Below are 26980 nucleotides of genomic sequence, written 5' to 3'. Positions count from 1 at the left end.
TGAAGGGGGGAGTACAGTGTGTGTCAAGAACTAGCTGCCCCAGACTGTGTGAAGGGGAGTACAGTTTGTGTCAAGAACTAGCTGCCCTAGACTATATGAAGGGGAATACAGTGTGTGTCAAGAACTAGCTGCCCTAGACTGTGTGAAGGGGAGTACAGTGTGTGTCAAGAACTTGCTGCCCTAGACTGTGTGAATGGGAGTACAGTGTGTGTCAAGAACTAGCTGCCCTAGACTGTGTGAAGGGGAGTACAGTGTGTGTCAAGAACTAGCTGCCCTAGACTGTGTGAAGGGGGGTACAGTGTGTGTCAAGAACTAGCTGCCCAAGACTGTGTGAAGGGGGGTACAGTGTGTGTCAAGAACTAGCTGCCCTAGACTGTGTGAAGGGGGGAACAGTGTGTGTCAAGAACTAGCTGCCCTAGACTGTGTGAAGGGGCGTACAGTGTGTGTCAAGAACTAGCTGCCCTAGACTGTGTGAAGGGGGGTACAGTGTGTGTCAAGAACTAGCTGCCCTAGACTGTGTGAAGGGGGGTACAGTGTGTGTCAAGAACTAGCTGCCCTAGACTGTGTGAAGGGGAGTACAGTGTGTGTCAAGAACTAGCTGCCCTAGACTATATGAAGGGGGGAGTACAGTGTGTGTCAAGAACTAGCTGCCCCAGACTGTGTGAAGGGGAGTACAGTGTGTGTCAAGAACTAGCTGCCCTAGACTATATGAAGGGGGGAGTACAGTGTGTGTCAAGAACTAGCTGCCCCAGACTGTGTGAAGGGGAGTACAGTTTGTGTCAAGAACTAGCTGCCCTAGACTATATGAAGGGGAATACAGTGTGTGTCAAGAACTAGCTGCCCTAGACTGTGTGAATGGGAGTACAGTGTGTGTCAAGAACTAGCTGCCCTAGACTGTGTGAAGGGGAGTACAGTGTGTGTCAAGAACTAGCTGTCCCAGACTGTGTGAAGGGAAGTACAGTGTGTGTCAAGAACTAGCTGCCCTAGACTGTGTGAAGGGGGGTACAGTGTGTGTCAAGAACTAGCTGCCCTAGACTATATGAAAGGGAATACAGTGTGTGTCAAGAACTAGCTGCCCTAGACTATATGAAGGGGAGTTCAGTGTGTGTCAAGAACTAGCTGCCCTAGACTATATGAAGGGGAATACAGTGTGTGTCAAGAACTAGCTACCCTAGACTATTTGAAGGAAAGTACAGTGTATGTCAAGAACTAGCTGCCCTAGACTATATGAAGGGGAGTACAGTGTGTGTCAAGTACTAACTGCCCTAGACTATATGAAGGGGAGTACAGTGTGTGTCAAGAACTAGCTGCCCTAGACTATATGAAGGAAAGTACAGTGTGTGTCAAGAAATAGCTACGTGATGCTAAAACTCCCCATCACACAGGATGGTTAGTCATACAGGACCATGTAGTCAGTAGTCTTCACTGGCAAACACTGGGTGTATTATGAGGATATCATCATGAACACCAGAATTAGTAAAGTAATTGCAAAGCTCCAGGTACCTCATGCCAACGGGTCTGAAAGGTCTGATAACTGGGCATTCGGTGATGTAGTGTGGGAGATCATGCCGCAGTTCCTGCTCACAGAGTTTGCACCTGGAGTGCTCAGGATTGGGAGATCCGTCACCTGTAGCCACCTGTCACAGGTAACGGTAGCCACCTGCCACAAGTAATGGTAGCCACCTGCCACAGGTAACGGTGGCCACCTGCCACAGGTATCGGTAGCCACGTGCCACAGGTAACGGTAACCCAACCTTGTCCTGGCAACCACTGTGTCGCACAGTCTGGTCCACGTTTGTGCTGCCCATAAACTTTTTCATACTGTTGCTTTCCTGCCTTTGAGAGTGTGTATTTCTCTCCTACTGGACCTGAGTGTTTGGAGCGATATAGTCTGGTCAACAGAGCTAAGGACTCCTCGGTCTAATTCATCTTCGACTTTTTTACACGCTAATTTGCTTGCAATGTCTGTGTCATTATGATGGGTTATATTTATGTGAGATGATATACATGGAGAAGATGTTGAACCATTTACTCTGTACAGCGACCACGTCATCTGTAATTATTAGTATGAGGTTCTTGGGGTCCATCTTACCTTTTTTTTTTTTTTATTAACATATTAGGTACATCTGCATTAGTGCAGCTACCCTAGACTATATGAAGTGGAGTACAGTGTGTCAAAAAAAAAGCTAACTAGGTGATGCTAAAAAATCCCCATCACACAGGATGGTTAGTCATACAGAGGCATGGGATAAGCGGTCTACACTGGCAGACTCCGGATGCATTTTGAGGATATCAACAACACAAGATTGAATAAGATAGCAGTGGTAATACAAGTCCCCATCTCGCAGGATGGTTAGTCATACAGAGCCATGTGTTTAATAGCCTGCACTGGCAAATTTTGGGTATACTGTGAGGATATCTTCAAGAATACGAGAGTGAATAAAGTAATTGCAAAGCTCCAGGAACCTCATGCCAACTGGTCTGAAAGGTCTAATAACTGGGCATTCAGTGATGTAGTGCGGGAGATCATGCCGTAGTTCCTGCTCACAGAGTTTGCAACTGGAGTGCTCAGGATTGGGAGACCCGTCACCTGCAGCCACCTGCCAGAGGTAACGGTAACCCAACCTGATCCTTGCAACCACTCTTACCAAAATCGTCATCACAAATAAATTCTACGGATTAGTAGAGCCGCATTTAACTATCTCGACCGTAGTCGTTACCAGAATAATATATAGCAACTTTTGCATGGGATTATCCTAATTGTTGGATTAAATCGATATTTCCGCATGGGTGAATAGCTTATGTCATGGAAGGTTGTGTCATAGCATTCAATCCGTTTTGGGGATCCACTTCAACAATCCAAAGGAGGATTGATTCGCAAAATGTTGGCGTTTTCCTCCAAGTGAGAGAGTTAGCTCTGCAGGTCCCAGTGGCGTGGGGAGGACAACTGATCATTTATACCACTAATGTATAGAAATATTTATATGGAACAATGTCATCCATAACAAGTGAGGTAATTTTACTGGTTTATGTCGGTCATTATTTGTCAAGTGAATGAATATGAAGGATACTAGTTGGTGTCAAGGATACTAGTCGGTGTCAAGGATACTAGTTGGTGTCAAGGATACTAGTCGGTGTCAAGGATACTAGTCGGTGTCAAGGATACTAGTCAGTGGCAAGGATACAAGTCGGTGTCAAGGATACTAGTCGGTGTCAAGGATACTAGTTGGTGTCAAGGATACTAGTCGGTGTCAAGGATACTAGTCGGTGTCAAGGATACTAGTCAGTGTCAAGGATACTAGTCAGTGTCAAGGATACTAGTCGGTGTCAAGGATACTAGTCGGTGTCAAGGATACTAGTCGGTGTCAAGGATACTAGTCGGTGTCAAGGATACTAGTCAGTGGCAAGGATACTAGTCGGTGTCAAGGATACTAGTCGGTGTCAAGGATACTAGTCGGTGTCAAGGATACTAGTCAGTGTCAAGGATACTAGTCGGTGTCAAGGATACTAGTCAGTGTCAAGGATACTAGTCGGTGTCAAGGATATTAGTCAGTGGCAAGGATACTAGTCGGTGTCAAGGATACTAGTCGGTGTCAAGGATACTAGTCGGTGTCAAGGATACTAGTCGGTGTCAAGGATACTAGTCAGTGTCAAGGATACTAGTCGGTGTCAAGGATATTAGTCAGTGGCAAGGATACTAGTCGGTGTCAAGGATACTAGTCGGTGTCAAGGATACTAGTCGGTGTCAAGGATACTACTCGGTGTCAAGGATACTAGTCGGTGTCAAGGATACTAGTCGGTGTCAAGGATACTAGTCGGTGTCAAGGATACTAGTCGGTGTCAAGGGTACTAGTCGGTGTCAAGGATACTAGTCGGTGTCAAGGATACTAGTCGGTGTCAAGGATACTAGTCGGTGTCAAGGGTACTAGTCGGTGTCAAGGGTACTAGTCGGTGTCAAGGATACTAGTCGGTGTCAAGGATACTAGTCGGTGTCAAGGATACTAGTCGGTGTCAAGGGTACTAGTCGGTGTCAAGGATACTAGTCGGTGTCAAGGATACTAGTCGGTGTCAAGGATACTAGTCGGTGTCAAGGATACTAGTCGGTGTCAAGGATACTAGTCGGTGTCAAGGATAATAGTCGGTGTCAAGAATACTTGTCGCTGTCAAGGAAACTAGTCGCTGTCAAGGAAACTAGTCGGTGTCAAGGAAACTAGTCGGTGTCAAGGAAACTAGTCGGTGTCAAGGATACTAGTCGGTGTCAAGGATACTAGTCGGTGTCAAGGATACTAGTCGGTGTCAAGGATACTACTCGGTGTCAAGGATACTAGTCGGTGTCAAGGATACTAGTTGGTGTCAAGGATACTAGTCGGTGTCAAGGATACTACTCGGTGTCAAGGATACTAGTCAGTGTCAAGGATACTACTCGGTGTCAAGGATACTAGTCGGTGTCAAGGATACTAGTCAGTGTCAAGGATACTACTCGGTGTCAAGGATACTAGTCGGTGTCAAGGATACTAGTCGGTGTCAAGGATACTAGTCGGTGTCAAGGATACTAGTCGGTGTCAAAAAACCAGTAGGAATAACAAGCTCAACAAACAGCTGAGGGTGATTTACCATTCCTTTATTTACCTATGATTTACCTGTGAGTGATTTAGTGTTGATTTACCCTAAACACAGATCACGAGGCTCATAATAACTTTCGGCAGTGTTAAAAATGATAAACGCTGCGGGTAGAGGCAATGTGTGCTGTCCTGCCTCTCCACTTTGGCAGACTAAGCTGTTTAAGGTCATCTTTGTTCATAACCCGCCGGTGTTATTTTATTTAACCTCAATACAAAATTGTGAACAATAAAAAAAGCTCACTTTTTGAGATTTATATTTTCCTTAACTTTGTCCAAGGCCCAGCAAAGAGAGAACATCCAATGCCCAGCAGAGAGAGAACACCCAGTGTCCAGCAGAGAGAGAACACCCAGCGGCCAGCAGAGAGAGAACACCCAGTGCCAAGAAGAGAGAGAACACCCAGTGCTCAGCAGAGAGAGAAAACTCAGTGCTCATGAGAGAGAGAACACCCAGTACCCAGCAGATAGAAAACACCCAGTACCCAGCAGAGAGAGAACACCCAATGGCCAGCAGAGAGAGAACACCCAGTGCCCAGCAGAGAGAGAACAGCCAGTGCCCAGCAGAGAGAGAACACCCAGTGGCCAGCAGAGAGAGAACACCCAGTGCCCAGCAGAGAGAGAACAGCCAGTGCCCAGCAGAGAGAGAGCACCTAGTGCCCAGCAGAGAGAGAACAGCCAGTGCCCAGCAGAGAGAGAACACCCAGTGGCCAGCAGAGAGAAAACACCCAGTGCTCATGAGAGAGAGAACACCCAGTGCCCTAACTATTTTGTAGACTGCTGTTGCATCCCCGTGAACCTTCACACACGCTTGCAAGATGGTTGACGAGGCACTCACAAGAATGAGGCTGAACTCCCAGAAGACCGCGGAGGCTTTCTGAATATGTCGTTAAACAGAAGATAAACAGCCAAGGTGTGTACGCCAGGACCGTCCAGGCTACTGGGCGTGTTACAACAATAATCTCTTCTTTAAGAACTTTTTTACAGCGGCTCGCAAGACAGAGGAGAAAATCCTTAAATATATACATGAAAAAACGTGACCCCCTGCCAACGTGACCCCTGCCAACGTGACCCCTGCCAACGTGACCCCTGCCAACGTGACCCCTGCCAACGTGACCCCTGCCAACGTGACCCCTGCCAACGTTACCTCTGCCAACGTGACCACTGCCAACGAGGCCCCTGCCAACGTGACCCCTGCCAACGTGACCCCTGCCAACGTGACCCCTGCCAACGTGACCCCTGCCAACGTGACCCCTGCCAACGTGACCCCTGCCAACGTTACCTCTGCCAACGTGACCACTGCCAACGAGGCCCCTGCCAACGTGACCCCTGCCAACGTGACCCCTGCCAACGTGACCCCTGCCAACGTGACCCCTGCCAACGTGACCCCTGCCAACGTTACCTCTGCCAACGTGACCACTGCCAACGAGGCCCCTGCCAACGTGACCCCTGCCAACGTGACCCCTGCCAACGTGACCCCTGCCAACGTGACCCCTGCCACCGTGACCCCTGCCAACGTGACCCCTGCCACCGTTACCTCTGCCAACGTGACCACTGCCAACGAGGCCCCTGCCAACGTGACCCCTGCCAACGTGACCCCTGCCAACGAGGCCCCTGCCAACGTGACCCCGGCCAACGTGACACCTGCCAACGTGACCCCTGCCAACGTGACCCCTGCCAACGTGACCGCTGTCGTGCCCCCTGCCAACGTGACCCCTGCCAACGAGGCCCCTGCCAACGTGACCCCTGCCAACGTGACCCCTGCCAACGAGGCCCCTGCCAACGTGACCCCTGCCAACGTGACCCCCTGCCAACGTGACCCCCTGCCAACGTGACCCCCTGCCAACGTGACTTCTGCCAACGTGACCCCTGCCAACGAGGCCCCTGCCAACGTGACCCCCTGCCAACGTGACTCTTTGCCAACGTGACCCCCTGCCAACGTGACCCCTGCCAACGTGACCCCTGCCAACGAGGCCCCTGCCAACGTAACCCCTGCCAACGTGACCCCCTGCCAACGTGACCCCCTGCCAACGTGACCCCTGCCAACGTTACCTCTGTCAACGTGACCCTTGCCAACGTGACCCCTGCCAACGAGGCCCCTGCCAACGTAACCCCGGCCAACGTGACCCCCTGCCAACGTGACCCCCTGCCAACGTGACTTCTGCCAACGTGACCCCTGCCAACGTGACCCCTGCCAACGAGGCCCCTGCCAACGTGACCCCTGCCAACGTGACCCCCTGCCAACGTGACTCTTTGCCAACGTGACCCCCTGCCAACGTGACCCCTGCCAACGTGACCCCTGCCAACGAGGCCCCTGCCAACGTAACCCCTGCCAACGTGACCCCCTGCCAACGTGACCCCCTGCCAACGTGACCCCTGCCAACGTTACCTCTGTCAACGTGACCCTTGCCAACGTGACCCCTGCCAACGAGGCCCCTGCCAACGTAACCCCTGCCAACGTGACCCCTGCCAACGTGACCCCTGCCAACGAGGCCCCTGCCAACGTGACCCCTGCCAACGTGACCCCTGCCAACGTGACCCCTGCCAACGAGGCCCCTGCCAACGTGACCCCTGCCAACGTGACCCCTGCCAACGTGACCCGTGCCAACGTGACCCCCTGCCAACGTGACCCCTGCCAACGTGACCCCTGCCAACGTGACCCCTGCCAACGTGACCCCTGCCAACGAGGCCCCTGCCAACGTGACCCCTGCCAACGTGACCCCTGCCAACGAGGCCCCTGCCAACGTGACCCCTGCCAACGTGACCCCTGCCAACGTGACCCCTGCCAACGTGACCCCCTGCCAACGTGACCCCTGCCAACGTGACCCCAGCCAACGTGACCCCCTGCCAACGTGACCCCTGCCAACGTGACCCCTGCCAACGTGACCCCTGCCAACGTGACCCCCTGCCAACGTGACCCCAGCCAACGTGACCCCAGCCAACGTGACCCCCTGCCAACGTGACCCCTGCCAACGTGACCCCTGCCAACGTGACCCCTGCCAACGTGACCCCTGCCAACGTGACCCCTGCCAACGTGACCCCTGCCAACGAGGCCCCTGCCAACGTGACCCCTGCCAACGTGACCGCTGCCAACGTGACCACTGCCAACGTGACCCCCTGCCAACGTTAGAAGGAACTTTTTCAGTGTCAGAGTAGTTAACGGATGGAATGCATTAGGCAGTAATGTGGTGGAGGCTGACTCCATACACAGTTTCAAATGTAGATATGATAGAGCCCAGTAGGCTCAGGAACCTGTACACCTGTTGATTGACGGTTGAGAGGCAGGACCAAAGAGCCAAAGCTCAAACCCCGCAAGCACAAATAGGTGAGTACAAATAGGTGAGTACCAGGAGAGATCATCACCAGAGATACCATCAATAGGAGAGATCATCAGCAGAGATACCATCACCAGGAGAGATCACCACTGGGAGATACCATCACCAGGAGATATCATCACTGGGAGATACCATCACCAGGAGAGATCACCACTGGGAGATACCATCACCGGGAGAGATCACCACTGGGAGATACCATCACCAGGAGAGATCACCACTGGGAGATACCATCACCAGGAGAGATCATCACTGGGAGATACCATCACCAGGAGAGATCATCACTGGGAGATACCATCACCAGGAGAGATCATCACTGGGAGATACCATCACCAGGAGAGATCATCACTGGGAGATACCATCACCAGGAGAGATCATCACTGGGAGATACCATCACCAGGAGAGATCATCACTGGGAGATACCATCACCAGGAGAGATCATCACCAGGAGATACCATCACCAGGAGAGATCATCACTGGGAGATACCATCACCAGGAGAGATCATCACCGGGAGATACCATCACCAGGGTAGATCATCACTGGGAGATACCATCACCAGGAGAGATCATCACCAGGAGATACCATCACCAGGAGAGATCATCACTGGGAGATACCATCACCAGGGTAGATCATCACTGGGAGATACCATCACCAGGAGAGATCATCACTGGGAGAGATCATCACCAGGAGAGATCATCACCGGGAGATACCATCACCAGGAGAGATCATCACCAGGAGATACCATCACCAGGAGAGATCATCACCAGGAGATACCATCACCAGGAGAGATCATCACTGGGAGAGATCATCACCAGGAGAGATCATCACCAGGAGGTACCATCACCAGGAGAGATCATCACCAGGAGAGATCATCACTGGGAGATACCATCACCAGGAGAGATCATCACTGGGAGATACCATCACCAGGAGAGATCATCACTGGGAGATACCATCACCAGGAGAGATCATCACCAGGAGATACCATCACCAGGAGAGATCATCACTGGGAGATACCATCACCAGGAGAGATCATCACCAGGAGATACCATCACCAGGAGAGATCATCACCAGGAGATACCATCACCAGGAGAGATCATCACTGGGAGATACCATCACCAGGAGAGATCATCACTGGGAGATACCATCACCAGGAGAGATCATCACTGGGAGATACCATCACCAGGGTAGATCATCACTGGGAGATACCATCACCAGGAGAGATCATCACTGGGAGATACCATCACCAGGAGAGATCATCACTGGGAGATACCATCACCAGGAGAGATCATCACCAGGAGGTACCATCACCAGGAGAGATCATCACCAGGAGAGATCATCACTGGGAGATACCATCACCAGGGTAGATCATCACTGGGAGATACCATCACCAGGAGAGATCATCACCAGGAGGTACCATCACCAGGAGAGATCATCACCAGGAGATACCATCACCAGGAGAGATCATCACCGGGAGATACCATCACCAGGAGAGATCATCACCAGGAGAGATCATCACCAGGAGAGATCATCACCAGGAGAGATCATCACCAGGAGAGATCATCACTGGGAGATACCATCACCAGGAGAGATCATCACTGGGAGATACCATCACCAGGGTAGATCATCACTGGGAGATACCATCACCAGGGTAGATCATCACTGGGAGATACCATCACCAGGAGAGATCATCACTGGGAGATACCATCACCAGGAGAGATCATCACTGGGAGATACCATCACCAGGAGAGATCATCACCAGGAGATACCATCACCAGGAGAGATCATCACTGGGAGATACCATCACCAGGAGAGATCATCACCAGGAGAGATCATCACTGGGAGATACCATCACCAGGAGAGATCATCACCAGGAGAGATCATCACCAGGAGAGATCATCACCAGGAGAGATCATCACTGGGAGATACCATCACCAGGAGAGATCATCACTGGGAGATACCATCACCAGGAGAGATCATCACCGGGAGATACCATCACCAGGAGAGATCATCACTGGGAGATACCATCACCAGGAGAGATCATCACCGGGAGATACCATCACCAGGAGAGATCATCACCGGGAGATACCATCACCAGGAGAGGTCACCACTGGGAGATACCATCACCAGGAGAGATCATCACCAGGAGAGATCATCACTGGGAGATACCATCACCAGGAGAGATCATCACCAGGAGAGATCATCACCGGGAGATACCATCACCAGGAGAGATCATCACTGGGAGATACCATCACCAGGAGAGATCATCACCGGGAGATACCATCACCAGGAGAGATCATCACTGGGAGATACCATCACCAGGAGAGATCATCACTGGGAGATACCATCACCAGGAGAGATCATCACCGGGAGATACCATCACCAGGAGAGATCATCACTGGGAGATACCATCACCAGGAGAGGTCACCACTGGGAGATACCATCACCAGGAGAGATCATCACCAGGAGAGATCATCACTGGGAGATACCATCACCAGGAGAGATCATCACCAGGAGAGATCATCACCAGGAGAGATCATCACCAGGAGAGATCATCACTGGGAGATACCATCACCAGGAGAGATCATCACTGGGAGATACCATCACCAGGAGAGATCATCACTGGGAGATACCATCACCAGGAGAGATCATCACTGGGAGATACCATCACCAGGAGAGATCATCACTGGGAGATACCATCACCAGGAGAGATCATCACCAGGAGAGATCATCACTGGGAGATACCATCACCAGGAGAGATCATCAGTGGGAGATACCATCACCAGGAGAGATCATCACTGGGAGATACCATCACCAGGAGAGATCATCACTGGGAGGTACCATCACCAGGAGAGATCATCACTGGGAGATACCATCACCAGGAGAGATCATCACCAGGAGATACCATCACCAGGAGAGATCATCACTGGGAGATACCATCACCAGGAGAGATCATCACTGGGAGATACCATCACCAGGAGAGATCATCACTGGGAGATACCATCACCAGGAGAGATCATCACCGGGAGATACCATCACCAGGAGAGATCATCACTGGGAGATACCATCACCAGGAGAGATCATCACTGGGAGATACCATCACCAGGAGAGATCATCACTGGGAGATACCATCACCCGGAGAGATCATCACCGGGAGATACCATCACCAGGAGAGATCATCACTGGGAGATACCATCACCAGGAGAGATCATCACCAGGAGATACCATCACCAGGAGAGATCATCACTGGGAGATACCATCACCAGGAGAGATCATCACCGGGAGATACCATCACCAGGAGAGATCATCACTGGGAGATACCATCACCAGGAGAGATCATCACTGGGAGATACCATCACCAGGAGAGATCATCACCAGGAGATACCATCACCAGGAGAGATCATCACTGGGAGATACCATCACCAGGAGAGATCATCACTGGGAGATACCATCACCAGGAGAGATCATCACTGGGAGATACCATCACCAGGAGAGATCATCACCGGGAGATACCATCACCAGGAGAGATCATCACTGGGAGATACCATCACCAGGAGAGATCATCACCAGGAGATACCATCACCAGGAGAGATCATCACTGGGAGATACCATCACCAGGAGAGATCATCACTGGGAGATACCATCACCAGGAGAGATCATCACTGGGAGATACCATCACCAGGAGAGATCATCACCGGGAGATACCATCACCAGGAGAGATCATCACTGGGAGATACCATCACCAGGAGAGATCATCACTGGGAGATACCATCACCAGGAGAGATCATCACTGGGAGATACCATCACCAGGAGAGATCATCACCAGGAGAGATCATCACTGGGAGATACCATCACCAGGAGAGATCATCACCAGGAGATACCATCACCAGGAGAGATCATCACTGGGAGATACCATCACCAGGAGAGATCATCACTGGGAGATACCATCACCAGGAGAGATCATCACTGGGAGATACCATCACCAGGAGAGATCATCACTGGGAGATACCATCACCAGGAGAGATCATCACCGGGAGATACCATCACCAGGAGAGATCATCACTGGGAGATACCATCACCAGGAGAGATCATCACTGGGAGATACCATCACCAGGAGAGATCATCACTGGGAGATACCATCACCAGGAGAGATCATCACTGGGAGATACCATCACCAGGAGAGATCATCACCAGGAGAGATCATCACTGGGAGATACCATCACCAGGAGAGATCATCACTGGGAGATACCATCACCAGGAGAGATCATCACCAGGAGATACCATCACCAGGAGAGATCATCACTGGGAGATACCATCACCAGGAGAGATCATCACCAGGAGATACCATCACCAGGAGAGGTCATCACTGGGAGATATCATCACCAGGGTAGATCATCAGCGTTGGGTGTCCGTACCAACAACATGGAAGTAGTGAACATGTGTAGCGACACCAGTGGGGTGAGTGGACCTGCCAGAGGTGTAGGGCCGCGCACGAAGTGTCCTGCCAAAAAATTAAGAGAATCAGTGAATTAGGTATAGTTGACGCGGTAACTTCCTCACACTCGTCCATCAACTTACACTTTAGAGACGTCCTGCCATCTTCAAGACCAATATAGAATGTCCAGTTCACACTGGCCTTAATTATTACCCGAGCTGACCAATAAGAAGGTAAAAGATGATTGGCCAGTCCTCTCAAGTGGAAGACACCCCTCCCCCTCCCCCTCCCCCTTATTAGCGCAGGGCATTGCTCCTGTGCCAGGTAAGTCCACTACGGGCTCACCATAGCCCGTGCTACCTGCCGCTCCTGTGCCAGGTAAGTCCACTACGGGCTCACCATAGCCCGTGCTACCTGCCGCTCCGGTGCCAGGTAAGTCCACTACGGGCTCACCATATCCCGTGCTGAGTCTAAACAACAGCATATGTAAGTACTTCCTCTCCGCCTCCGACATGTCACACAGAGTTTGGGAGAAATGAGTCCTCTACCCACACGCGTCACGTCCAATACATATATAAAATGAACATTAGATTCGTGTATAAATAAATGATCTACACATTTCAGTCAAATTGGAAAAAAAAGATGTCCCTTACCTTAGACTAGTCCCCCTGCAAATTTGGGTTAATCTAACTTCAAGCATCTGGCCTTTAGACAGACACACTGACAGACAGACAGACTGACAGACAGACTGACAGACACACAGACACAAATGGTACACTTCATAGTCTACCATGAAGAGAATGTGCCTTGTTTTCACTATGAATGTAAATGGGACTTATATGGAAAATCCTTTTTCGATTCCTTTGTCTGTGTTTGATATTCCTGTGAGTCCATTTGTAACTTATCTGACATTTCTGCCAGAATCATTGTGGGATTACCAAGCGTGCCCAATTATTTGCCAATATATATATATAATTGCGCGATAAATATATATATATATATATATATATATATATATATATATATATATATATATATATATATATATATATATATATATATATATATTGTGACAATAATCTCCTTCAAGAGATTGAGCCTGCTCTTCCCTCTACAAATACGTTGCAACAAACTACATAAAACTACTAGGGAAGAAATGTCCAACAACGACAACAACATCTCCAAGGTTTGCCAGAGCGCAAAACGTATGCAGCCAGGGACACCTGTTCAGACTCAAACCGCCAAACTACCTGTTGATCGCTGCCGGCTCCTCGCTGATTGGTCGCCGGTCTGGCTGCAACTGCACTCGCCCCCCCCATACTACTTGATGTCTGGGGTCGCCACGACCTCAGACCTCAGAATATTCAGTGCTTCCACAGTTAACACTTCTCCCGGCTAGATGTAAGCGTGTACTGAGAGAGGTGGTAGCTTAAAGCCAATATTCCAGCACCTTCCTTTATTTTTGTATTGCACTTCTTGTTATTTTGTCTTAACGTAACTTTTCATTGTGTCATTTAATTATTCTTATTCTTTTGATTGATTGATTTTATTATACGAATTTGTTTGTCCATTTTTTCATGTTTTGATTTATTTAACGTAATTAAAATTTCATTGTTAAAGTTTACTTGTGTTTTGTGTGTCTTCTCCTTACCTTACCACAGACGAAGTTCCAGTTTTTTCTATTTTTTTTATAACTATGTGACGAGGCCATACCCCTAGCCTTAAACAGCCGAACACCAACGCGTTACCGTCAAAAGTTATATGGGGGCCTGTCCGGGAGCTTCACTCAGGTACTGGTGCCAAGTGGTAATTTATGGTAAGCGTATTTAACTTTGTTAACGTAGCTTTACTATTTTTCATATTCAATTTCATTTTTTATAAGGTGCGGTGTATTGTGCATTACGATAGTAACATATAGTGAAGGTGAGACAACTTTGGATTACGTGGTGACTGTAGGCCGCAGTCATACTCTTAATTGGTCATCTCTCCCTCAGTGTTATTACTCGTGTTTACCATCTTTGTCCCTTGAATATTTCTCATTTTTGACAGATCATCATATTGGTACCCTGGTACTGTGGTCTGCCCCGGGTCAAGAGTACCCAATCTTCTGCAATCTGACTGTAGGAGGACAAAGAGGGCCATAGTTCCTCTAGCTCGAACTTTAGTTGCTGAATTGGGACCTCAGCAGCAGTTCTCGTCACCAGTTGACACCTCGCACCCCTACACGTCAGTCAGAGATGATGATACATACAACGGTAGGGAATTAGCTTACTTTTTCAGAGCACAAAAGTTCGTTAATTCTGTAAGTATCATATTAAATTCAGTAGGAAAAACTTGCTTTATGTCCTATAGAGACTTGGCAAGGTATGCCTACATCCTTGGACTACCAATTTTACTTTTGAGACAATTTACTGTTTCATTTGTTTTCGAAACTCTGTTTCATTTGTTAGTAGGATTTTCTTGCCCTTATCCTCTTACATGAGTACCGGGTACAAGATTTCCTGCGCCCTTGATTTAATTTAATCATTTAACATCTTTTACTTAACTTTAATTGTTAAAGATCTCACAGGATAGGTACCAGTTGCCACGTTGTCCTGTTTCTGACATTCACTATTGAATATTCGTGTACCTTTATTTGCTAATTTCACCATGTTTCGTCTCCAAGCTTTCCGTACAAATCCAGCAGGTGAAATAGGGACTTTAAGTCGTGCCAAGAAGACTGAATTACAAACTCTTGCACATGAGTATCAATTAGAAGTTCCCTACCAAGCCAACAAAAATGACCTACACAACCTGTTGCTGGATTACTATTTAGAGCAAGGTAAGATAGACTCTGAAACTCATGAAACTTACTATATTGCAGAAAAAACTGATTTGGCAACGCTGAAACTCAAACTAGAGCTGGCCAAGATTGAAGAACGAACAGCTGCCATACGGAGGGAAGAACACGAACGCGAAGCCGCTTTGAGGAGAGACGAACAAGAACGCGAGGCTGCTTTGAGAAGAGAAGAACAAGAACGAGAAATCACCCTCAGAGAACGCGAAGCTGCCTTGAGAAGAGAAGAACACGAACGTGAGGTCGCATTACTCCGTGAACGTGAACGAGTACAGCTTGAAACCAAACAACGCGAGTTGGAAATACAACGCGAACATGACAAGCAACAAGCGACTCTGGCTCTAGAGTGTCGTCAACGTGAAATCGCCTTGGAAACTTCACACTTCACTCAACGCCAGCAAGCTACTGCCAATCTTCCCGTCAGTTTTAATATATCACATGCAAGTAAGTTAATGCCATCCTTTGTAGAAGCAGAAGTTGATGTGTTTTTCACCACCTTTGAAACCCTTGCTAATCAACTCAGTTGGCCTGTCGACCAATGGGCCACACTTCTCAGAGTCCATCTTACAGGTAGAGCTGCAGTCACACTCAGTACTCTGGCGTCTGAGAATGACTACCACACTCTGAAACAAGCAGTGTTGGACGCCTACCTACTTTCCACCGAAAGTTATAGAAGGAAATTCCGTGACCACCTGAAGGCAAGTACCACTACCTTCCTCGAGTTTGCTAACACGAAACGGAGGTATTTCATGAAATGGCTGGAAGCAGCACATGTCTCTACTTTTACAGAACTCGTCAACCTGATGCTTGTTGAAGAATTCTTGAGGCGTGTGCCGCCTCCTGTCCGCCTCTACTTAGCAGATAAAGAAGAAACCGACTACCTGAAGTGTGCTAAGTCGGCTGACACTTACAGCCTCATCCACCGGCTGACACCCGAACCATCCTCCAGTAAGAAGTCGTGGTACAGTTACGAGAAGGTGAGCCCCGATCAAGCTGGTTCACAACTGTACTGCAAGTATTGTAGACTCTATGGACATACCATAGACAAGTGTGGTAAGTCTCAATACAAGGGAATCACTGACCAACAAAAACCCAAACCAACTCCTCCTAAGTCCGGTAAGCCCGTGATGAATGTTGGTGTTGATGTTAATGATCTTTCTCTTTTCAGTAACCACCTGTATACTGGAACTGTCTCTGCCAACGGTTCAAATCCGGAGGGACGTTTCAAATTGAAGATCTTGAGGGACACAGCGGCTCTTCAATCGATCATCTTGAAGTCGGCTGTGCCCAACATCACCTACACCGGAGAAACTGTCTTCATCACTGACCTCACTGCTACCACTCCATACCCTCTCGCCAGAGTCCACCTGGATTGTCCCTACGTGAACGGGGAAGTCCAAGTCGCCGTCAGGGAAAAGCCTTTTCCCATGCCTGGAGTGCAACTTCTCCTAGGCAACGACTTGGCAGAAGACCTGCAACCGACCAACCTGATCGTCATGGACAAACCCCAGGTGTGTAACTCTGTGCCAATAAACCCTATTCTAGAGAATGTTCCAGCAGAGGTTCAAGAGAGTGATGAAGTTTCTCCTCCGGTTCTCGTGACCACCCGTGCACAAGCCGCACGTCCACAGCCAGCTGACTCTACTGCTACCGCTGTCCCTCAAGACCCTCAGAAACTCCCCCCGCATCTGACCAAGTTGGAGTTCCGTAAGTTGCAGAGGGAAGATCTTACTTTAACACCATTGTTTTTCCAGGCTGAGACTCAACCCGACAGTATTCCTGGGTTCTTCCTAGAGAACGACTTGCTCTACCGTAGATATAGACCCAGTAAACTGAAGGAGGAGGACGACTGGGCCAACATCGAACAACTTGTGATTCCCACCAGCCTGCGGCCCACTATTCTACACCTGGCCCACGGAGCATTCTCCCACTACGGCTTCAACAAGACTTACCATGGGATTCGTCAAGACTACTACTGGCCAGGTATGGTAAATAACGTCAAACAGTACGTAAAATAGTGTCATACATGTCAGATGGCAGGCAAACCGAACATCTCCATTCCCAGAGCGCCACTGATTCCCATACAGGTGCCTGCGGAACCTTTCCACAGACTCATAATAGACTGTGTTGGTCCTTTACCTCGGACCAGTTCAGGTAACGCCTACATCCTAACCATCCTGTGTCCTACCACCAGATTTCCCATAGCAGTTCCAGTGAAGAACATCACGGCTGCTACGGTTATAAAACATCTATTGAAGATCTTCACTCAATACGGATTTCCCAGGGAGATTCAAAGCGACTGTGGTACCAACTTCACCAGTGATCTCTTCAAAAGGACACTGGAGGAGTTCAACATCAAACAGGTATTGTCCAGCCCCTATCATCCTGCTTCACAGGGTTCTCTTGAACGTAGTCATCAGACTATCAAAGCACTCTTGAAAAAGTTTTGTAGTGAAACCTCGAAGGATTGGGATAAGCAGATTGACCTTATAATGTGTATTTTCAGAAGTCTCCCCAATGAGTCCCTAGGAGTATCTCCTTATGAGATGCTCTACGGCCGTAAGTGCCGTACTCCCCTTAAGGCTTTCAAAGACTCTCTCAGAGATGCCACCTTCAGTGAGCATCAGAATGTGCCCCAGTTTCTTCAAAACCTTCAACACATTCTAGAGAGAGTCCACCGTTTTGCCCATAATAATCTATTGAAAGCCCAGGTGAGAATGAAGACTCATTACGACCAGACCAGCAAAGTAAGAAAATTCAAGCCGGGAGACTTCGTCCTTTCCTATTTCCCTATCCCAGGTTCACCTTTACAAAACAGGTTTTCAGGACCCTACTGCGTCAAAGAGTGCAGGAATAATAACAACTACGTAATAGAGACTCCAGATAGGCGGCGGAAGACCCAGCTGTGCCACGTCAACCTCCTGAAGCAATATAATGGTACTCCTCCCACTGTCCTAATTAACTATTCCACCTTCACAGAACCCTACATCCACAGTGAGACCTTCCCAGCTTCTCCTCCCGAAAGCACTGACAAGGAGTCAGCGCTTTCTAATTCCGAAATCCTTAATGATCTTCCCAAATACTTTCAGGATAATCATAGTGCACCTCTCGTCAAGATCTTCAGAGAACATCAAGAGTTGTTCCGAGATGACCCCCAAGAGTGTAATGTTACCCAACACGACATCCAACTGCTCCCCGACACCCGGCCGATTCGCCAACCCTTCTACCGAATCAGCCCGAGCAAGAAGGAAGTCATGCGTGCTGAGGTGCAGTACCTCTTGGATCATGGACTGGCTACACCTTGTGAGTCCCCCTGGGCCTCACCTTGTATCTTGGTGCCCAAACCCCAAGGTAAGGTGCGGTTATGCACTGACTATCGTAAACTGAACAATGTCACTGTCAAGGATGCTTACCCCTTGCCAAGGATAGATGACATCCTTGATGCCATTGGTAGTGCCCAGTACTTGTCCCAAGTGGACTTGCTTAAGGGGTACTATCAAGTGTGTCTAACGGAGCGCGCTAAAGAGATATCTGCCTTCATCACTCCTTTTGGACTTTTCAGATATGAACGCCTTCCTTTCGGACTATGTAATGCCCCGGCCACCTTTCAAAGAGCTGTCAACCGTGTCATCCAGGGCTTGGATAACACATACGCCTACCTGGACGATATCGTCGTAGCCTCCAACACCTGGAGTGAACATCTGCTCCAGCTGCGACGTCTGTTCTCCAAGCTCCTGACAGCCGGCCTCACCATCAACCTGGGCAAGTCCACTTTCGCGAAAGGTAAAGTGCATTATCTGGGTCATGTTATTGGGAGTGGCAGCATAGCTCCGTTAGACTCACACACTCAAGCCATCCAACAGTATCCACAGCCTACCACCAGGAAGCAGCTCCTGCGCTTCCTTGGTCTTGCCTCTTGCTACCGTAGGTTTGTGAGGAATTTCAGTACAGTCGCCACACCTCTAATTCTATTAACCAGTCCCAAGCAACGGTATAATTGGACCATGCAGCAAACCGTTGCTTTCGAACAACTCAAATTCCTCCTCTGTTCTAACCCCATTCTCGCCTCTCCAGATATCACCAAGCCTTTCGTCCTTCATGTCGACGCCAGTGGTACCGGCGTTGGTGGTGTCCTGATGCAACAACGAGGCGAGGAGGTTCTACCTGTCAGCTACTACAGCTACAAACTGAAACCACACCAGAGGAACTACAGCACTATTGAAAAGGAGCTACTATCCATCGTCCTGAACCTCCAACACTTCGCTCCGTACCTACAAGGCGCCAGGTCTACCACCATCTTCTCAGACCACAACCCTCTCCGCTTCCTACATCAAGCCCAATTCTCCAACCAGCGTCTTCTACGATGGGCTCTGTATTTACAAGACTTCAACCTGGAGATCCGCTATATCAAGGGTTCTGACAACACCATAGCCGATGCCCTCTCCAGAGTTTATGAAGTAGAAGCGACTCCATCCATTACTCCACCACATAACGACGTACTTCTTCCAGAACCGCAGGCTTCGGGGGAGAGTTGTGACAATAATCTCCTTCAAGAGATTGAGCCTGCTCTTCCCTCTACAAATACGTCGCAACAAACTACATAAAACTACTAGGGAAGAAATGTCCAACAACGACAACAACATCTCCAAGGTTTGCCAGAGCGCAAAACGTATGCAGCCAGGGACACCTGTTCAGACTCAAACCGCCAAACTACCTGTTGATCGCTGCCGGCTCCTCGCTGATTGGTCGCCGGTCTGACTGCAACTGCACTCGCCCCCCCCATACTACTTGATGTCTGGAGTCGCCACGACCTCAGACCTCAGAATATTCAGTGCTTCCACAGTTAACACTTCTCCCGGCTAGACGTAAGCGTGTACTGAGAGAGGTGGTAGCTTAAAGCCAATATTCCAGCACCTCCCTTTATTTTTGTATTGCACTTCTTGTTATTTTGTCTTAACGTAACTTTTCATTGTGTCATTTAATTATTCTTATTCTTTTGATTGATTGATTTTATTATACGAATTTGTTTGTCCATTTTTTCATGTTTTGATTTATTTAACGTAATTAAAATTTCATTGTTAAAGTTTACTTGTGTTTTGTGTGTCTTCTCCTTACCTTACCACAGACGAAGTTCCAGTTTTTTCTATTTTTTTTATAACTATGTGACGAGGCCATACCCCTAGCCTTAAACAGCCGAACACCAACGCGTTACCGTCACAATATATATATATAATGCGCGATAATTGGCGCAACATATCTATCATATTGTGAGTACATCACACGTGCAGTGAGTCAGATTACAAGTGTGTGATTCATTCATAATTGTGCAGTGATATACGGGGGAATTATATCAGTGTTAGTGTCGCCCTGACCCCCGCCCCCACCCAGCGCCCAGGCCGGGAAGTACCTGCTCTCCCCCTCCTTCCCCACCCCACCACGTCGCCTCCCCACCCACGAGGCCACCTTGCCACCCGCCCATAGCACCCGGGAGGCTCCCATGTGTGTCTACGCTACCCACCCACCCAATGTATACCCACATATTGTGTAGTGGGTGTATACCCACACTTTGTATAGAGGTGGTATATGTATTACCACTCATCTGAGTAGTAAGTGCCACGGCCAGCTGATCATCCCCCCAGCCTCCAACCGCCGCCCACCCTCCAGTCTCCACCCGCCGTCCACCCTCCCGCCCAGCGCCCGCCCAGCGCCTGCCCATGTCGCAGCTCTCAACAGATAGCCAGGCTTCTCCAAGCCAAGATGAGCCATCAAGCAGGGGTAGACACGGCAGATGTCAGACGTGTGACAGGGTATGCTATATCCGGTTGAGGGACGATAATGTGCGCTTTCATTCCAACAACGGAGCCAGGTGTTTGGGTTCTGGGCGCCCTCCCAGGGAGAACACCAATCAACAGCCCACACCGCCCGTAAGGCAAAACACCTCCCAGACCTTCATTCCCACAGAAAATTTATTAGAAGCTATCAAAGCAACATCGGCCAGAACCTTGCAACACATCCCTAAAGCAGCCCGCCCTCATGCAGTAGCCAAATTATCTGCCCTCCTGAGAAAAGTCAACGACTCTCCTGGAACGACCCAAGCATGACACAACCTCCTAATGTTTGGCAACATATGTCTAGCCACCCCTGCAAGGAGAGACAAAACCTTAGCTGCCTCAGTCATCAAAGCTATAAATGATTTTCCCAGGGAGGACAACCAGGTGCGCCTTCCCACTCGCGCGAGAAACACCCACGGCAGGAAGAGCAACAATGGCATATCCGAGACATCAAAAATCAGAACATCAGTCACCAAGAAAATAGAAGAAGGAAACACTATTGGCGCAATACGAGTCATCACCAGTGAGGACTCAATTGCCGACAGAGATGCCGCAACAGCTCAAGCCCTAAGGAAGAAACACCCACCCAGGGCTCCGCGTGAGGACGACATTGTACAAGTGGGGGCTACCGGAGCAGAACCTCTCTGGGTGGCTGAATCTGTGGTCCATAAAGCAGCCATGTCCTTCCCTACAGGATATGCAGGTAGGTTCACAGGACTAAAACCCAACCACCTCAAGCAAATGCTCAACCCTGCACTGGGTGACATTGTAAAGAACCTCTTGGTGGAACTAACCAGATTCACCAACACATGTCTAGCTGGCAACATACCAGCGTCCATAAGACCTATCTTTTTTGGAGCATCTCTCTGAGCTCTAAAGAAAAAGGATGGAGGGATCAGGCCAATAGCTGTGGGCAATTCTCTCCGGCGTCTCGTCGCAAAGGCAGCTGCAAGAACAGTTAGTGATGCAGCGGCCAACATGCTGAAGCCAAAACAGCTCGGGTTTGGCATTCCACAAGGGTGTGAGGCGGCAGCCCATGCAGCTCGAGCCTTCATCGCCAACATCACAGACGAAAAGGCCCTTATCAAGCTAGATTTAAAAAATGCCTTCAATTTGGTGCGGAGGGATGCTGTACTCCGTGCGGTTCATAGTCATTTCCCTTCCCTCTACCCTTTTGTACATTCATGCTTCAGTATGAATGTTAAGCTACTTTTTGGCGAACATGAAATTGACTCGCGAGAAGGCGTCCAACAGGGTGACCCCCTTGCTCCTCTCCTTTTCTGCTTAGTCATCAAACAAGTCACAGAGGTCCTGTCCAGCGAGCTTAACATATGGTTCTTGGATGATGGTACCCTAGCTGGTTCCCAAGACTCCCTCCTGGAGGACATCAGAAAAATCCAGGAGCAAGGTGCAGTTTTAGGCCTCACCCTGAACCCTTCTAAATGTGAAATAATATGTTCCAACCAGGGCATCATAGAGAGAATAGAGGGTCTTCTGCCAAATATCCATAAAACTAAACCTGAAGACAGCACACTCCTAGGAGCTCCCCTGGGGTTGAAAGCCATCGATGAGGTCCTTGATAAGAAAATCGCCGACCTTAAGAGGATGGATGGGAGGATTGAGGATATTGATGCTCATGATGCACTCTACCTCATCACCAGATGTCTGTCCCTCCCCAGGTTAACCTACTTTCTGAGGTGTTCACCATCTTACAGTAGCCAAAAACTAAGTGAGTATGACCGGTTACTGAAATCAATGCTAGAAAAAGCCCATAACCTTTCTCTCGATGACCTACAGTGGAAACAAGCCTCTATTCCCGTAAGACTTGGGGGCCTCGGAGTTCGAACAGCAACGCAAATCGCTGTTCCAGCCTTCCTGTCCTCCTTATCAGCATCCGACGACTTGTGAAGGAAATTCTACCTGCCCACTTACATCAGCTGGCAGGTGTACATGATCCCAATTTTACACGCTGTGCCACAGAGTGGGCCTCTCGTGCAGGCCAATCACCTCAACCACCATCCCCAAAAGCCCACAAGCAATCCAGCTGGGATGGCCCCATTGTAGACCAAGTTGCTGCAGAGTGCCTGGGTGCTGCAACAACACAACACGACATTGCTCGCCTCACAGCAGTAGCAGCACCACATGCAGGGGATTTCCTGTTAGCAACCCCAATGTCGGCAACTGACACGCGTCTCACACCACACGCCCTCCGAATTGCTGTGGCCCTCCGCCTTGCTGCCCCAATCCACACCAGATATAGGTGTATTTGCGGCGAGGTGGTGGCTGACAGGTACGGCCACCATGGCCTACTCTGCCAAAGCCCAGAGGGATGGCACTCGAGGCACAGTGAAGTTAACGACATCATCAAGAGGAGCCTCACCACAGCTGGATGCCCAGCTGAAAGAGAGCCCCGTTACCTAACGCCCCGTAACTCTGATGCTCTTATTGGTCGCCCGGATGGTATCACAGTGAACCCCTGGAAGAATGGCAAGCAGTTGGTATGGGACTACACGTGCGTATCAACCCTGGCTAACACCTACATTAACCTCAGTGTTGCACAACCAAGTGGCGCTACCACCCACAGGGAAGCAGCCAAATCCCGTAAGTATAGAGAACTGGATCACCACTACAATTTTGTCCCCATTGCTTCTGAGACAATCGGCGCCTGGGGTAAAAGTGCTACCAGTTTTTTGAAGGAACTGGGTTCTAGGCTCATTGAAACGACAAGGGACCCAAGAGCTGCAAGCTTTCTTTTCCAGCGCCTCAGTGTGGCGATACAGAAGGGAAATGCGCACTGCATCCAGGGTTCCTGCCCGCTATCTGAGGAGCTGGAGGAACTCAACAACCTATGATAACCATCTTTGTAACCCATATGTAACTCCTTTTTTGTAACAAAGTTCAAATAAAGTAAATATATATGTGTACATACAAAAGAATGGGGGTGGTAGGAGAAGATAATATAAGTGTTCAGTGAGAAACCACAAGGTCTCCTCTGAATGCTTTTTATTTTCTTCTCCGGGGCTATGGGGCCCCACATTGGCACCAGAGGTGGTGCCCTATATATATATATATATATATATATATATATATATATATATATATATATATATATATATATATATATATATATATATATATATATATATATATATATATATATATATATATATATATATATATATAAATATATATATATATATATATTATATATATTATATATATATATATATATATATATATATATATATATATATATATATATATATATATATATATATATATATTATATAATGTGAAGGGTACCACCTCTGGTGCCAATGTGGGGACCCATAGCCTCGGAGAAGAAAACAAAAAGTATTCAGAGGAGACCTTGTGGTTTCTCACTGAACACTAATATTATCTTCTCCTACCACCCCCATTCTTTTGTATGTACACATATATATTTACTTTATTTGAACTTTGTTACAAAAAAGGAGTTACATATGGGTTACAAAGATGGTTATCATAGGTTGTCGAGTTCCTCCAGCTCCTCAGATGGCGGGCAGGAACCCTGGATGCAGTGCGCATTTCCCCTCTGTATCGCCACACTGAGGCGCTGGAAAAGAAAGCTTACAGCTCTTGGGTCCCTTGTTATTTCAATGAGCCTAGAACCCAGTTCCTTCAAAAAACTGGTAGCACTTTTACCCCAGGCGCCGAGTGTCTCAGAAGCAATGGGGACAAAATTGTAGTGGTGATCCAGTTCTCTATACTTACGGGATTTGGCTGCTTCCCTGTGGGTGGCAGCGCCACCTGGTTGTGCAACACTGAGGTTAATGTAGGTGTTAGCCAGGGTTGATACGCACGTGTAGTCCCATACCAACTGCTTGCCATTCTTTCAGGGGTTCACTGTGATACCATCCGGGCGACCAATAAGAGCATCAGAGTTACGGGGCGTTAGGTACGTTAGTTACGGGGTGTGAGTTTTCAGTTGCATATATGCCTGGAGACCGTTCAGGCTTGTTCGCGCATATATATATATATATATATATATATATATATATATATATATATATATATATATAATGTTGTTTTCAAAATGAAGAAAAAGAATTGAATAACTGAAGAATGTATTACACTAATTATCAAATCGCACGACGTTTCGAACCTACATGGTTCATTCTCAAGTGATGTTACAGTGCAGAACACTATATTTTATACGAATAGTGTGTCAGGTGAATACAAATGGAACGAACAATGGGATCAGGTGTAAACAAAGGGTGTACATTGGGTACTTGAGCAGATGTTGGCATCTTAAAATAACCGGAACATTTTAACTTCAAGACCGGAACGTGAAGATGCCAACATAGAAGACATTGCTCAACATGCCACGCCCACTACACCTCAATAATCTTTGTATATCCTTCGTAGGGTCGAGAGTTCGAGTCTCCCAGTGCCCAATATATATATATATATATATATATATATATATATATATATATATATATATATATATATATATAATGTTGTTTTCAAAATGAAGAAAAAGAATTGAATAACTGAAGAATGTATTACACTAATTATCAAATCGCACGACGTTTCGAACCTACATGGTTCATTCTCAAGTGATGTTACAGTGCAGAACACTATATTTTATACGAATAGTGTGTCAGGTGAATACAAATGGAACGAACAATGGGATCAGGTGTAAACAAAGGGTGTACATTGGGTACTTGAGCAGATGTTGGCATCTTAAAATAACCGGAACATTTTAACTTCAAGACCGGAACGTGAAGATGCCAACATAGAAGACATTGCTCAACATGCCACGCCCACTACACCTCAATAATCTTTGTATATCCTTCGTAGGGTCGAGAGTTCGAGTCTCCCAGTGCCCAAGTGAAGGAAATGTTTATTTTCACGATAGTGTTCTTGACAATTCATGCATATACGTTTTTATTTATCTAGTTTTATTGTGCAGTTTATTCATATATTTAGGTGGAAGAGTTAGTTTCACATTAAATGATATTTTACACACAAGTAAGACAGAGATAACATTCTTGATCTCCTCCAGCTCCTTATATACCCGACGTCTTACACGGATGCTTCTCACGTATCCTTCCCACCACATTTACTGGCTCAGTGTCGGCACAGCTTCTCTGACTGTTCGGCCAGCCTTCCTCTCCTCCTCTCTATCATATAAGCTTCTTAAAGAAATCCTTCCTAAATACCAAAATGATTTTGCAGGAATATACCTTCTTGCTTTCATTGAAAGCTATATTTAGTGAGAGGTTCCTGACGCCTCAGCAACTGATCAGACCAGACAAGAAACAAGATGTCATGCTCTGAATCAGTGAATGTCCCTCATGCAGGGGATTTGTTTAGCATCATATATGGCTGAAACAGGCACACATCTACATCTAATTTACATCTACACATCTACATCTACAACTAAGTTCAAGTGTATTTACAACATTGTGGAAAGCTGACCAACATGCCGTGCATGATCTGTACTGCGGAAGCTCCAAGGGTTGGCATGCAAGACACAGTGAAATTAATTACATGATCAAGAGGACTCTTACCACATTCCAGTGCCCAGCAGAGAGAGAACACCCATTGCCTATCAGAGAGAGAACACCCAGTTCCCAGCAAAAAGAGAACACCCAGTGCCCAGCAAAGAGAGAACACCCATTGTCCAGCAGAGAGAGAACACCCAGTGCCCACCAGAGAGAGAACACCCAGTGCCCAGCTAAGAGAGAACACCCATTGCCCAGCAGAGAAAGAGCACCCATTGCCCAGCAGAGAAAGAGCACCCATTGCCCAGCAGAGACAGAACACCCAGTGCCCAGCAGAGACAGAACACCCATTGCCCAGCAGAGAGAGAATATTCAGTGCCTAGCAAAGAGAGAACACTCAGTGCCCAGCAGAGAGAGAGAACACCCAGTGCCCAGCAGAG

The sequence above is a fragment of the Procambarus clarkii genome, chromosome 3 (genome assembly GCF_040958095.1).
Source record: "Procambarus clarkii isolate CNS0578487 chromosome 3, FALCON_Pclarkii_2.0, whole genome shotgun sequence".
Taxonomy (NCBI): domain Eukaryota; kingdom Metazoa; phylum Arthropoda; class Malacostraca; order Decapoda; family Cambaridae; genus Procambarus; species Procambarus clarkii.
This window is presented reverse-complemented; position numbering follows the sequence as displayed.